At 38.9% G+C, this 13,962-nt stretch overlaps 1 protein-coding gene across 1 annotated transcript in view; it reads left to right on the top strand.

The window, feature by feature from the left end:
• Nucleotides 1-12: 12 nt before the first annotated feature.
• SPTSSB (serine palmitoyltransferase, small subunit B) overlaps nucleotides 13-13,962 on the top strand; it is a 29,485-nt gene continuing 15,535 nt past the window's right edge. Inside the window, exons 1-2 of the mRNA XM_010839823.1 lie at nucleotides 13-524; nucleotides 11,567-11,660. The gene's annotated coding sequence lies outside the window, so the exon portion shown is untranslated. The remainder of the gene's footprint in view (nucleotides 525-11,566; nucleotides 11,661-13,962) is intronic.

Below are 13,962 nucleotides of genomic sequence, written 5' to 3' on the forward strand. Positions count from 1 at the left end.
CCAGCCGGAGGTGACAGCGACGCCTGAGCCTCCTCCGTTGCTCTCAGAGCCCCGGCTTCCCCAGCCTCCGGAAAGCGCCTCCTTCTGAGAGGCTGGTCCCTGGAGAAGTGCTAACGTGCTGCAGGAAACCAAATTTAAAAATGTAGAAGTCGCTGGGCTGCATTCCTCGGAGGACGAGCCTGATCGCCCAGGACCGAGTGTGGCAGCGTGTGGGAAGTTGGGACCATAGAGCAAGGGGGGAGGGGAGTGGTGCAGCCGGCATTCTCTTCTGAAAGGAGTCATTGGGAGCAGTGACCGGTTGGACACAAGTTTGCCTGGGAGTGTTTTCCTTTCGTCAATAATTAATCGCCGGCATCAGGCTGACAGAATTGGAGTTTTAGCAATAGTGCAGAGGGCGGGGCCGAACACCTAAGTCCAGGAGCTTTGAGGTGCCCAGCGCAGTAGGAAGCTCGCAGCAGTTGGGGAGGAGCCAAAGCACTGGTGCTCACCTAAGCCGCAGGAGATATACCCAACCCAACCGGGAGGTAAGCATCTTCCAAATACATGCTTGAACGGTAACGTAGCTTTTAAAGGATAGAATTCCTGTCTTTAGAAGGAAAAATAATACCGATCCATAAAGCAATGTACCAGCTTATTATTTAACTGCACTAAAAATTTTAAGAATTGAATGGGTTTTTCCATTTGCCTTTAACTATGTTAGAAACTAAGATGTTTCAGTCAACAGAAGCCAAACTTTACTACTGAAACTTTCCCAGCCAAAAGAAGAGAAAATTACTTTAATTACTTTTGTTTTTTATCTTTGTATAATGCAGTAACACTATTCAGAGAAATGTCATTGGTTGTTGCTTGATTTCATTCTTAAATATTTTGTTTATCTTGTTTCATGTTTTTATACAATACTTTTTGCCCATAAGCTACTTGAGGCAATAATACACACAAGTCAATTGCCCCCAAAGTAAAGAATTTCCAACAAGGGATACATTTTAACATTTTATCATGATTATTAAGCTGTATTGCTGTTTGTTTTAGTTGACAAGTCTTGTCCGGCTCTTTTGCAAACCCCTGGACTGTAGCCCACCAGGCTCCTCTGTCCATGGGATTTCCCAGGCAAGAATGCTGAAGTAGGTTGCCATTTCCGTCTCCAATTAAGCAGTATGTATTTTCTTTAAGATGATTAAGTGACCACTTATAAGTAACTAGACTTCTAAACCCAAGGAGAAAAGTACATATAGATAACTTTGACAAGGGAATGAGGATATGGCATAATGGATAGAGAAGAATTTAGATATGAGCAGAGATTCTAGATCTGTGTCAACTAAAATGATATTCAACTGACTGGCAATTAACATATGAACCCAGCCCTTGATCAAATAAAGAATTTGAAGAATTATTAACTTTAAATTTTAGCCCTAAAACTACAAATAAATGCACCAAGAAAGTCGGGGCAATTGTTTTCCTGTATAACTTTGTGGTCTGGTAGTTCTTTTGAATTAAATAAATGTTAAGAAATGCATGATTATTTTTGCTTGTGAGTTTTGTAGATTAGTGTGTAAAATCAATGAGGTTTTAATAACTTAATTTTCACTTCTGAATTATTCCTATACTTTTTAAAAGACATCTTTTATTGTTATTTTTAATTGGTTTTTATTGGAGGATAGTGCTTTACAATGTTGTGTTAGTTTCTGTTGTAGAGCAAAGTGAATCAGCTATAACTCCTCTTTTTTGGATTTCCTTCCCATGTAGGTCACCACAGAGCACTGAGTAGAGTTCCCTGTGCTACCTGTGTTATCTGTTTTATAAGTTGTTGTTTAGTTGCTCAGTTGTGTCTGATTCTTTGCTATCCCATATACTGCAACTCACCAGGCTCCTCTGTCCATGGGATTTCCGAGGCAAGAAGTAGTGTGTATATGTCAATCCCAATCTCTCGATTCATCCAATCCCTCTCTTCCACCCCTGGAATCCATAAGTCCATAAAACAGGCATCATTTTGATGATTGTTTCAATGGCTGTTGACGGTTTTACACATAGATTACTAGAGCAACAGCAAATGTGTGAAATGTACTATTACTCTCATTACCCAAAGATTTCTATACAACTATTTGATAACAACAAATTAGCAATGGTTTGCCAACCAAATTCATGGGCATTCTAGAAATGTAGTGGATATGAAGTTGAAAGTCAACCAATCCTCAACTTCAGTTAGCTTTCTTAGACCTCTGTTTGTAAATTTGCAAATATGTAAAAACTGTCCTTTGTAATTCTATATCTACTGGGCTTTTATGTCAGCATAAACTATTTTACTACCAAGTATACAAGATGGAAAATCTTCATTAAAAATTATCCAAATGGGACTCAACTTCCAATATGGTGGTATGAGGAACTCTGTGAACCTACCCTCTCAAGCAAAACAACAGTAACTTTAAAATTACTGTTGAAAATTGTACATAAACAACTATTTGGTCTCTAGAAATTGTCCTGAGGAAATAAAGCAAATGAAGAAAACTTTGTTAAAGACAATCTATTAAGTTTCAGTAAGAACAGCAAGAGCTTGGATTCTGAGCTACAACCCACTTCCTTCACCAACTCCACCTGGACATGATGGTGCTCCACTCTGAGGGGGAGTGCAGCCAAGAACACTGGGCTCACTTTCAACCTAGATCACAGTTGAGGGCTATGTTATGTCCCAAGAAAATAGGCCACCAGCATCTCATCCACCACCAGGGTTGCAGAAGCTCTATTTTAGTCAAGAGCAAGTGAACGGTCTGAGGCTCTCTTCTTCCAGCCATCCCCTATTCTTAAGGCAAAAGAGAAAAAACTCAACAACTAAAAAAGAACTAACCCATTTTATAATGGGCAAGGGACTTCAGGTATTTCTCTAAAGAAGATGGGTAAACAGCCAATCTACACATGAAGAGGTGCTTACCATCATTAGCCATTAGGGAAATAAATATCAAAAACACATGATACCACTTTATACCAACCAAAAAGACTCTAATCAAAAAGAAAGATAGTAACAGTTGTTGGAGAGAGAGTGGAGAAATTAGAACCAGCATTGCTGGTTTTTTATTGCTGGTGGAAATGTAAAATGAGTGAGTTGCTGTGGAAGATAGGTTGTGAATTCCTCAAAAAACTGAAATTTACCATTATGGCCCAGCCATTTAACTCATATAATTTCACTCCTAAGTATTATCCAAGAGAATTGAAAATCTAGGTCCATGTAAGAACTTGTGCACTGATGTTCACTGCAGCATTACTTATAATATGCAAAAAGAGACCTCAACTCAAGTATCCATTGACTGGTGAATGGATAGATAAAATGTGATATGGAATGGAATAATGGAATATTATTCAGCAATGAAAAGGAAAAAATATGTGCCACAGCATGGATGAACATCTAAGACTATACTAAGTGAAAGACCATATATTGTATAATTCCATCTATATAATATGTCCACAACAGGCAAACCTATAGACAGAAAGAAGATTTTGTGTGTGTGTGGTTAAGTATGACTGAAGTGGGGGGGCAGGGGTGAAGTTGAGCAGGAATGGGGAGTTACTGCTAAAGGGTACAAGGTGTCTTTATGGGCTAACAAAAATGGTCTAAAAGCGATTAGTAATGGTTGCATAACTATTAGTATACTAAACATCACTGAATTGTGTGCTTTGGGTGAATTGTATGGTGTTTGAATTATCTCTCTTTACTGAGCTGTTTTTAATAAATTATACAAGATATTAAAAGAATATATAGGTTCAGAATTTGGAGTTCATGAATCTTCATGTACCACTAGACCAATAGTTTACATGAAGCTCTTTCCTAAGGGCCACATTGAAATAGATGAAATAATTGAGTGATACATGTAATACAAATGTGATTTTCAGCCTTGGAGAAGGAAATGGCAACTCACTCCAGTGTTCTTGCCTGGAGAATCCCAGGGACGGGGGAGCCTGGTGGGCTGCCGTCTATGGGGTCACACAGAGTCGGACACGACTGAAGTGACTTAGCAGCAGCAGCAGCAACACACCTGCCCAAGCTTTTCTCTGTTTTGAAATGTCAAATGTCTTTAATGCAGTCCTATAGAGAACTGGTTTGCAATACCCTAACTTTTTTAACTCATGCACTCATTAGATTAATACAAGTTCAGTGAGGCCAGTCATTCCTCCCGTTTCTAGATAAGTCTAGTCCTTTATCAGTTCTTCAGGCCAGTTGTTGAGAGAAGCCACAGTAGGTTAGAGAAGGAGGGGACCTGAATCTCAGCCAAAAGTGTACTTGTCTGACACTTAGACAACCCCAGTTTCACTTACACTAGAATGGCTCAGAAGTAGAAGTCTTAAGAAGAAAGGAAGAGCTGGAGCAGCCACGATAGTACTCAGAGCACACTGACATGTCACTGCTGGGAAGCATCTCTAGTGGTTTTAACAATCTCAAATATAGAAGATTCCAAATAATTAATATTCTCCTCTACTCAACTTCTATATTTTGAGTTTCTATAAACTACCTGATCCTCTACTAAAAACCATGGAATTGGAGATAATGTTTTGTTAAAAAATGGGAAGATAAAATTAGTCAGTCTGAGTTTCAGAGGGGTAGTCACTAACACCTGAACTTGTTGCCAGGAACAGGTATGAGCACACTGAGCCAAAGCATACCCTTAGCTTTAGGGATTCAAGCAAATCCACCTGCATCAGGAAACCTCAGGATTTTCCATTCTCACCAGGTCAAGCTTATCCTTCCATATATATGTTTAGAAGAGCGTACCATGCTGATGAAAATGGGTTCCATGCAATTTTTGACCATTGAGGGTTTTATAGAGATTGTATTGTCATGTTTTGTCAGATTTCTGTAAAATAGTTTAAATGTCCAACCAATTGTCTATAAATTAAATCCATGTAGGAAAAATCTGATTGTAGTTATTATTTATTAATATTGCTTTGATCAGGATTAATGCTTCTTTTATTCAACATATTTATGGTGCATCTACTCTGTACCAGGACAATTCTAGGCCCTGGATGAGTAATAAAACAGACAAAATTCCTACCCTTAAGGAACTTAACATTCCAGAGGGGCTGTCATATAAATATGTAATTTTTAAGTGAATTATACAGTGCATGAGTAGGAGATAAGGGCTCTGGAAAAAAATTAAACAGGGAAGGGAACAAGTTACAATTTTAAACTGTGGCATCAGGCTAGGAAGTACAGTTATGTAATTCGATAATATAAAGATCATGTATGGGATGGGCCATGAGGATTACCTGCTCCAAGTTAATTTTTTCCCCCAGGAGCTTCATTTCCCCTTCCCGTCAGCATTGTTTTATTACCTTGAATTTACTGCTGTTTCACCAAAGAAAATATTACATTAGCCCTAACATTCCAAGCAAGAACAAGGAAGACAGAACTTCTTGCCTTTTTTAAAGAACTACAACCCAAATAAAACACCGCCTTATGACAACAAAAATTATTGTTAAGGAAAATCATTAGCCTGGTATTTCAGTTTCTTCTGGCTTTTCTCTCTTGCTGTGCCCTGGATTCTTGTAGTCTGCAAGAGGATTGTGTGGTCAATGATTGAGAACCACTTTCCCAAAGTTAACACCTTTTGAAAGAGTGAAGAGAGTACGGGAGAGTTTGAGTGGAAAAAAATGTCCAGGCCTCTCTGGAAAGGTGAAAGGAGAATAGATCTTTCAGAACTACAGAACATAGGAACCCCACCGATCAACCGGAGAAAAGGGAAAAAGCAACCTGCTTTCCCAGGCCAACCCACAGTCTCTCCTCAGGATTAAAGATACCTGAGATATCTGATATCTGATACTTAAAAGATACCTGAGAACACACTATTCTAGTAAAATATAATGGGTGTGGCAGCTCGCCTGAAATAGGACTTTAAGAAACTGGCTTAAAAGGGATCAGGGACTTGATTATTTTTTAAGTCAAAAGGGAACATTTATTTTAGGCTTCGACCAGAAGTGTTTAAGAGTCAGGTTAGAAATAAAAACCTCCCGTTGTAATAGAGTCGTTATGGAGCATTCAAATTTTCATTTATTTAGTAAATATATTTCAATTGAGCAGCCACCATATGTCAAGTACTGGGGGAACAACACAGGCCTTGCTTCAAAGACCTTTCTTTCGGGTTACCTCATATGCCCTTTGTCACAGAGTAGTCAGAGCACACAATGATGAGGACAAGAACTTTTTGACCTGCTTGTCCTGACACTCGCTTCTAGTTTAGAGTAGAGCCTCTTTCCATGCCCCAGAGGACCCTCCACTTCCCTGTCATAGCACCTATCACAGTGTATGGGATGCCTGTGTAACTGTCTCTCCTCCTCGCTAAAAAGTGGTCTGAAGAGAGTACGTCAGTGTTATTCACAGTTTATATATCCCTGCTGCTACTGCTGCTGCTGCTAAGTCGCTTTAGTCGTGTCCGACTCTGTGCGACCCCATAGACGGCAGCCCACCAGGCTCTGCCAGCCCTGGAATTCTTCAGGCAAGAACACTGGAGTGGGTTGCCATTGCCTTCTCCAATGCATGAAAGTAAAACGTGAAAGTGAAGTCGCTCAGTCGTGTCCGACTCTTAGTGACCCCATGGACTGCAGCCTACCAGGCTCCTCCATCCATGGATTTTCCAGGTAAGAGTACTGGAGTGGGGTGCCATTGCCTTCTCCTTATATACCCCTAGTACATGCTTACTGAATATTTGACTAGATGGACGGATGGATGGATGATTTGCCAGGTTGTAACCAGACGTCTCTGCCAAGAGAGGCAGTCTGGAAGAACAGTAGTTAAGAGTGTGTTCTCAACGTTAACTGTGAGACTTTGGGTCACTATTTAAGTTTCTCAATGCCTCAGTTTCCTCATTTGTAAAATGGATATAGAAATAGTGCCTCTGGTGTAGTGTTGTTTAAGTGGACTAAGGTAATACATATAAAATTCTGACACATAAGTTGCTCAATAAATATCCACTATCATTATCAGTACAGAATGGTGGTTTCCTTGGTGACCATTTGCTATCCAAATATCACATCCCTGCCCTTTTGGCTCCATTATAAAATCAAAGGATGTCCATTAGGGCTAAAGTTATCACTTTGGTCTCAAGATCTCTGAAAAGATTAAAAGGAGAATTTGGAAATGAATATAAGTAGAAATTGAATAAGAAAATTAAAAAAGGAAAAGTGCTCAAGATGGCATGTCCAAAGCAATTTTTCTGGGGCAATAATACCTCTGCTTCTCTCACATCCACCAGCCAACATGACAGTTCATCTCTGTTCTAGAACATACTTGTGCCTCATAAGATGTCATGCCCGATAATTTACTGATGCAGAAGAAGAAAGAAAAGTGGGAAAAAATTTTATTTGAAGTCAAGCCTTATCTAAACCTGAGTGTTATATAATCTTTTTTGTTTCTTTTGGAAGTTTAATAATCCTTTTTGTGTGAGATCTGTAATCAGGATAATCCTAGTACTTCTTCAAATACTGTGTTTATTACCTTCTAAATAAGGTGAAATGCCAACTTGTAACTATCTGTGGAAACCTAGTAATTTTAACATTTCCCTCCACTGCTGTTAAGAGAATTCTTTTCGCCTCTTCCCCAATCATAGGGGAATCTCTCTCTCTCTTTTTTTTTTATCTTTTCCTAAAAGCAAACTGATTCTCCTTTATTAACTCATCCATTGAAGAGTAATTTTTAATTAAAGTTAGCTTAGAGTCATTTTATGGATAGAAAAAAATTAGAGTAAGAATTTGTAACAAACCCTGATACTTCAATTACCAACTCTTTTTAGGCTGCAGATATTTTACTCCACAAGGGAGAGCTTGGTCATTAAATTTTTAATAGGATATCTTATTGCAAAACTTTAAACAAAGGAAAAATCAATCAGGTTGGCCTAGTTCTGATCTTGATGGGCAGGAAAATCATGTTATAATTCAGGACAATAAGAGTGGTTCTACAGGTTTCCTCCATTTAGGAAACCCTGATGCAAATGTAAAATAGATGATATGGTACCCCTCCCCATGACCTACAGGGTGAATTCTTTCTCCCAGACTCATGAGAGTCACCATTTTACCCAGTTACATCACTTGTGCTTTATGAGTTCAAAAGAGTCACCTACAAGGACTCTCTTAGGAGAAACTATAAAATGCATGTAGAAAATAAGAGGAACAAATAATATTCTGATAAAAGTTACCATCTTTGAGCCATTATTAAAACCAGGCTCCATTAAGTATCCTTTACCAATGTTATATAATCTTTACAACAAAACAGAAATAACTAATCATCTCTGTGTTACCAACACTTAACTGATGTTTATAGAGGTTAATCAATATCCTGAATATCACATGACAGCAAACTCCAGTTTGCCAATTTCAAAATCCATATTCTCTTATTATGGAAAAAAATTAATGAAGCAAATCATTCTCCAATGGGATATTGAATTCTATTATGGAAATAGCACCTTAGATTTGATGAAAGCTTAATAATATCTTCTTCAACCCTTCCTCCTGATTGTTAGCAACCCCCAGAAGGTATTATCCAGATCTGTGAACAGTTCCCTAATGGAATTCTCATTACTTCAGTCAGCTAACCCTTTCCCCTTTAGATTACTCTTACTGTTTAAAGTTTTTCTTGAGTTTTTTGTTTTTGTCTGTGGCCATGTCACACAGCTTATGGTATCTTAGTTCCCCAATCAGGGATTGAACCCAGGCCACCACAGTGAAAGGGCTGAGTCCCAACCACTGAACCACCAGGGAATTCCCTAGTTTTTCCTGAGATTAACCTCTGAAAACAATAAAACAATTCCAAACCTTTCCCTCCATCATAGCTTATAACACCATTTAAAATCTCTTAGATCTTTTAAGACTTCCATGATACATTCCTTCCCCCCAAATCTTCTTGCAACCTTTCCTGTTGGAAGCCTTCCAGATTTTCTCCATCTGGCTTCCTGAGGACATGGTCAGCTTCCTGGAGTGACTGTTTTCATCAGATGGAAGAAGGATGCTAACCACAGCCAAGAGCTGTGGCCCCCTTTTCTTACCTGTGGCACAACACTTCTATAAATATAAAGAATATTGGTGCTATGGTCCAAATGTTTCCCCCTCAAAATTCATATGTCAAATCCTGACCCCCATAGGAGATGGTATTAGGAGGTGGGTCCTTTGAGAGGTGCTTTAGTTGTGAGAATGGGATCTTCATGATGACATTAGTGTTCTTCAGGCTCTGGAGTGATCCCTTGTCCCTTTGACCAGCCAGAAGGTAGTAACTAGGAATAGAAAGAGGACTTGGCCAGAACACAACCACACTGGTGCCTTGATCTTAGACTTCCTAGTCTCCAGAACCATGAGAAATGAATTTCTGTTATTTATAACAGTCTATGATATTTTGTTATAATAAACCAAACAGACTAAGACAATTGGATCACTTCTTTGTAAACCATTTCATGACACTATTGGTTCATAATGAACTTGAAGTCAAATAAAATTCCTTAGCCTTTTTTATTTGAATTGATTGTTGGCCACATTTTCCCCTATGTTATCCTTGGACAATTAACTTTTTTAACTGAAGAACAAGACTTTGTATTTTTCTCAGAGTTTTACCCTTGGTCATTCTTGGGATTCTGTAATCAACTAAGTCTTTTATAACTCCATCCCATAACTCTGGTTCATCTGCAAATTTGACCACCTATACTTTCTCTGGGCTGGATGAAGCACAAGCTGGAATCAAGATTACATGGAGAAATATCAATAACTTCTGCAGAGATGCAGATGACACCACCCTTATGGCAGAAAGCAAAGAACTAAAGAGCCTCTTGATGAAAGTGAAAGAGGAGAGTGAAAAAGTTGGCTTAAAGCTCAACATTCAGAAAACTAAGGTCATGACATCCGGTCCCATCACTTCATGGCAAATAGATGGAGAAACAGTGGCAGACTTTATTTTTCTGGGCTCCAAAATCACTGCAGATGGTGATTGCAGCCATGAAATTAAAAGACGCTTACTCCTTGGAAGAAAAGCTATGACCAACCTAGACAGCATATTAAAAAGCAGAGACATTACTTTGCCAGCAAAGGTCTGTCTGGTCAAGGCTATGGTTTTTCCAGTAGTCATGTATGGAGGTGAGAGTTGGACTAAAAAGAAAGCTGAGTGCCAAAGAATTGATGCTTTTGAACTGTGGTGTTGGAGAAGACTCTTGAGAGTCCCTTGGACAGCAAGGAGATCCAACCAGTCCATCCTAAAGGAGATCAGTCCTGAATATTCATTGGAAGGACTGATGTTGAAGCTGAAACTCCAATCCTTTGGCCACCTGATGTGAAGAACTGACTCATTTGAAAAGACCCTGATTCTGGGAAAGATTGCAGGTGGGAAGAGAAGGGGATGACAGAGGGTGAGGTGGTTGGATGGTATCACCGACTCAATGGACATGAGTTTGAGTAAACCCGGGGAGTTGGTGATGGACAGGGAGGCCTGGTGTGCTGCAGTCCATGGGGTCGCAAAGAGTCAGACACAAATGGGCGATGGAACTGAAGTGATACTCTCTCTGACATAATTCAGATGGACAAAAATGCTACAATGGTCAGGACAAGATGCAGAGCCCTAAACTCATCACTAAAGTCCTACTCACCATAAGTGAGTAAAAAACTCACCTACTTTATAAAATGCTTCACCAATTACAAAACAATTTCACAAATATCATTTCATTTAATTCTTATAATTCACCTGTGAAAAAAATATTATCATCATTCTATTGTGCTTGTGCTCAGTCATGTATGACTCTGTAGCCCCATGGACTGTAACCCGCCAGGCTCCTCTGTCCATGGAATTTTCCAGTCAAGAACACTGGAGTGTGTTGCCAGGTCCTCCTCCAGGGGATTTCCCAGTCCAGGGATTGAACGCGTGTCTCTTCTGTCTCCTGCACTGGCAGGCAGATTCTTTACCACTAGCACCACCATTCTATACACAAGGCCAGAGCTTCAGAAAGACTATCTGACTTGCCTGATGTGATACAGCTAATAAATGACAAAACAGGAAACAAGCCTTAGAGCTTCTGTCTCTGCTTCAAGTGCTTTGTCAAAGAAGAATGTTTAAAGACAATGATTAACTAATATTTTTCCTTTTCCCCTCATATAGATATCAACAGAGACTAATTAAAATCATGAAATATTTTTTCTATAAATAAAATCTAGTGTTTTTGTTTATAGAAAATATAGAAAACCCAGAAACCTAGTGTTTAAAGCAGATTAAAAGCAGTCTATCCTGATATAAGTGAGATGGGGGCTCTTAGATTCTCTCTCTCGTCCCACCTGGGGCCTCCTTTCAACCCCATCATAGATAGTAATGTGGTACCTTATAATCCTCAGAGTACATTGGGAAGTCACTAGTCAATGGCATGTCCTCAAACTGTAACCTTCTCTAAAACTAAATTTTAAAATAAGGCTGGTTTCTGATACCTTGTTTTTATTAATATAATACATTCTAGAATTCTGTGGGAGATCATCTCTCTAAGGTTTAAAGACCTTTTATATAGAATAGAATTGTTTTAAAGTTTGAAGTCATCTTTGAGTTTATTTAATTCAAATCTTAATTTCACAGATGAAGAAACTGCAACCCAGAGAGGAGAAGTAATACACACAGAATCATTCCCCAGGGGAAACAAGGACAAGACCCCAGACCTGGACTCTCCTAGGTACGTAAATTCTTCTGGTTATATCATGGAGTATTGTTTTTAGAAATCTGCCCCTTTTCCTTAGAAGATGACATCTTTAATGAGATAAAGTTTCTGGTTCTCACTTAAGCAACCATGAAACATTTACGATATATTTGATTTTACAAAGGCACTTAAGATATATAGGACTGAAATGTGCAATTAGCTTTAATAATGAGGCTTTGAAACAGTGGTTCTTAACTTATAGACATTACAGGCTCCTTTGAAGTGGGCTTCTCTGATGTCTCAGATGGTAAAGAATCTGCCTGCAATGCAGGAGACACAGGTATGATTCCTTAGGTTAGGAAGATCCCCTAGAGAACAGAGTGGCTACCAACTCCAGCATTCTTGCCTGGATAATTCCATGGACTGAGGAGCCTGGCGGGCTACTGTCCATGGGGTCGCAAAGACTCAGACATGACTGAGGGACTAGCACTTTGAAATGGATATCAAAAAATGTCTATGCAAAATTTGAAAACATTTCAAGGGGTTCATAGATTCCACATCCTCCCCCCTCGCACACACAGCAAGTTATTGGCCTCCTGGTTAAGAACCGCTGGCCAATTCTAGTACAAATGCCAAGGTAAGGATTACATAGCACCAACTACTATCTTATTTATGGGTCTGCTGGTTAAAGCTGCTCTGTTTCTGCATCCTTCATTTTTTATTTAAATGGAGCACTGTCTTATCCTGGAAGACTTCTGATACAAGAAAGGAGTAAATGTTTCAATAAGTTCTCAGTTAACCAAATTAAGAGAGAAATTTGATAAAATAAAAACATTTTCATAAAAAATGTTAATGAAAGTAAGGCTAGTCAATCTTCATATGGGACATTCATTTTCTTTCAACTTATTTTATTTTTAAGAAAGAAAGAAAAGGAAATGGAGTGGAAAAAGCCTTGACTACCACTGGCCACATACCCACTTTTATTAAATCTGTGTTGTAGTGGTTTAGTTTCTAAGTCATGTTTGACTCTTGTGACCCCATGGTCTGTAGCTCACCAGGCTCCTCTGTCCATGGGATTTCCCAGGCAAGAATACTGAAATAGATTGCCATTTCCTTCTCCAAAGTTCACACATTTTGCCTTGAAATAATCTCATTCTCATTTATTCTTTGCCTGGTATTCATAGCCTCAGCAATAATATATTAGTGTAGCATATAATAATCGTAACAGTTAACATTCACTTAGGCCTTCTTTCTATGTTTTATTCTAAATACTTTACACCTTTTAATAGTCCCAGAAATTGTATGAATGAAGTTCTACTATCAGTCCTTTTTTTCTAGTAGAGGAAATTGAGTCTGAAGGATTGAGCAACTTAGCCAGGGCCAAACCCAGACAGGATCCAGAGATAGGCCTCATAAACACTCACCACCCTGCCTCTTGGCAGTATTCTCACCTGGATTCTCACCCAGCTCCTCACGTGGTCACTGTGAGACTTTGGGCCTCAATTTCTTCATCATAAAATAGGAATCATTTAAGTTAAACATTTAGCCAGTGCCTGCCACAGTGCTACTTAATAAATGCTGTTTCTGTTCCCTAAAGAGAATTCCACATGATACGATTCTAGCACCTTTAAGGAAGAGATCTGAATTCATTTCCTAGGGCTGCTGTAACACTGGACCACAGTGTCAGTGACTGAAAGCAAGAAAATTATCCTCTGATAGTTCTGGAGGCTAGAAGTCTGAAATCAATATATCAGCAGGGCTGCAACCCCTCTAAAGACTCTAGGGGACATTCTACTTTTCTTCTTTCAGCTTCTGATGGCTTATTGGCTTATGGCTACATAATTCCAATCTCTGCCTGTCTTCACTAGCCCTCGCTTCCATGCCTGTCTTCTGAGGACACTTGTCATTGGATTTATCTTAAATCCAATGGCCTGGGTAATCTAAGATGAGCTTTTGCAGAGATCTATAACTGAATTACTTCCACAAAGACACTTTTCCCAAATAAAGTTATATTCACAGGTTTTTGGATGTGGATGTATCTTTTGCAGGGTCACCATTCAACCTACTACAATGTCTTAACGCAAATATTTTTCTGTCTTAGCAGATTTCCTCTGGTATTCTTGACAAACAAGCCCATATTTTCTCAAAGAGGGCAAAGAATGTTTCATCTCATCCAGTTTGAGCCTATAGTTAAATTGGTAACAAATCTATTGGTTGAAATATTTTTCTTAATATGCCCAGTTGCCATTAGCCTTCTCCTTGAGAATCAACAATGTTCTTAGGAAACAAACAACTTTTACTTATTTAGAAGAATAATCTTGGAGCTCAGCCCTTTTCT

This window comes from Bison bison, unplaced genomic scaffold (genome assembly GCF_000754665.1).
Source record: "Bison bison bison isolate TAMUID 2011002044 unplaced genomic scaffold, Bison_UMD1.0 scf7180017864135, whole genome shotgun sequence".
Lineage (NCBI taxonomy): Eukaryota > Metazoa > Chordata > Mammalia > Artiodactyla > Bovidae > Bison > Bison bison.